Source organism: Pinus tabuliformis, chromosome 2_1 (assembly GCF_031772625.1).
Source record: "Pinus tabuliformis cultivar Carrire ecotype Pingquan chromosome 2_1, CPIR1, whole genome shotgun sequence".
NCBI classification, from domain to species: domain Eukaryota; kingdom Viridiplantae; phylum Streptophyta; class Pinopsida; order Pinales; family Pinaceae; genus Pinus; species Pinus tabuliformis.
In genome coordinates, this window is record NC_142299.1 from 337089826 (window position 1) to 337091861 (window position 2036).

A 2036-nucleotide genomic window follows, 5' to 3' on the forward strand; every position below is an offset into this window, starting at 1 on the left:
TATTCTTGTTTAGGGCTTATGTTTTGGCTTAATCATGGCACTCATATCCCTTTAGTAGGCTAGAGATACACTAGGGGGTGCCATGTGGTTATTCAAGGATACATTCATGGAACTATAGCCTAATATGGTTCATGGGTTATAGATGTTGTTTATAATGCTTGAGAATGAGAAGCTTCACCAATAAAGAAAGGCCCTTATTATTCTCCCTTGAGATTGATTACACGTTCAGACCCATTCCTAGTTACAAATAATTTAGTTATGAAGTCACATGGAGGTGAATGATATCGTATATAGGTCATATGTGGTGGTTCAAGATCCCTGATCGTGATGAATTTGTAATAACATCCATATTGAATTCAAATTCCAAATAGTACCTACTAAGGGATTTTGTCATGGTTTCTAGATGTTGTTTATGGAATTTGAGATTAAGGATATTGATTTTAGGCTTAAAGCCCTCATTTCCCCTCTAGAACATGTTTAAATTGTGACATCAATTTCCAACTCACAAAACCTACTCATGATGGATGTCTCCTAGTTGGAGATCTACAAGGAACCATTACAAAGAAATCATGTGTTTCTTTGAGGAATCATTCATTTCTCTTTAGGATGGGTAGAATCAACAAAGTCCAAAGGCATTTGTTTTCATTCCTTAACCTTTCTTTGGGTTTCATGAGCCATCCTTGATGCACATAGCCTTCTAATGGTGTCCATATCAAATTATAATAAAAAAGATCCCTTAAAGTGTGCATTTACAGTTATGGTTTGCACATGTTGTTCACGATGTGATATTAATGGCAAACACGATTCCTAAACATGGTTTAAAATATTTTTGGAATGCACCATAGGGACTTGCATTGTCCATCCATCAAGATTTGGGAAGAGTCAAAGCAATTTTGATAGGAACATAGCTTTTCCTAAAACATTTGCACATTCTTGAGATTTTCAACAAACATGCTTTCCATTTGCTGTAATTTCAAGAAGCAACCTCATACAACTACCATTAATTACTAAATGACCATGACCATATTTATAGTTTTACCTATTAATGGTTAAAATTGAAATCTAAAATAATATACGTATTAATTTAATGGTATAAAAGCTATATTTTTGGTGTTATGGATTACCAAGGGAAATGGGTATGTTATAGGCATAAGGTTAGTATTTTCATGCCATGGCTATGTTTAAAACCCCAAGACCCATCAATAGTGCACAAAGCATCTTGATGTTGATATCCAACTCATATGCTAAAGACCCCTTAGCAAGGGCTCATGTTGGAGTTTCTAATTTTTTTATGATGCTTGATATTGGGATGGTTCAATTATGGTATGTGGTCCTCGTTTCACCATCTCGCCAAGCCTAAACCTTAAAAACCAATTATATTGCATAAAACTTACTCATGGGGCATGTATCCCAATTGAAGGATTACAAACGAATCCTTATAAAAGAGTTCTGTGTTAGTTTAAGAACTTCTTAAAGCTTTTAAGCCCAAGAATATTCAATGATATCCTATGGAAACTTACTTGTGGTTCTTATATTCTACTTAAAGGCTTACAAAGGACTCATATGTTGATTTGGGGCCTTGTTCATGGCTTTTCTACTAAAGAAGATTCAAGTAAATCTCAACGCACTAGTTGACCATAAAAATTGGAACAATATAGAGAAGATTAACATGACCCCTACTCAAGAATAATAAACACAAATCTAGAAAATAATCCAAATTTTGAAAAATTGGTTATAAAAAAACAAATAATACCATTCAAATATTATTAATTAATATAATATAATTATATTTTATGCTCAACCATAAAAATTAAGCTAAAGACTATCAAGAATTTCTTTCTACGCAATTTTCTTAACAATAGTGTCTAAAAAGTGAATGACCGGGTCTTCATCAATTAAAATTTTTAATTGAAAGGTTGAAACCCCCCAAATCCGCCTTTGCTTGAATAACGTACTTGCATTGGGTCGACACTTCCATACCCAGACAAAATTAATACATTTTCTAACTTTAAAACAATCAATCAAAATTTCGGGTT

General features: G+C 33.2%; 1 non-coding gene across 1 annotated transcript; it reads left to right on the top strand.

The window, feature by feature from the left end:
• Positions 1-1619: 1619 nt before the first annotated feature.
• On the top strand, positions 1620-1722 carry LOC149200210 (U6 spliceosomal RNA). Its single transcript, XR_016254083.1, has one exon. It is a non-coding gene; the product is annotated as a U6 spliceosomal RNA (small nuclear RNA).
• Positions 1723-2036: the final 314 nt, after the last annotated feature.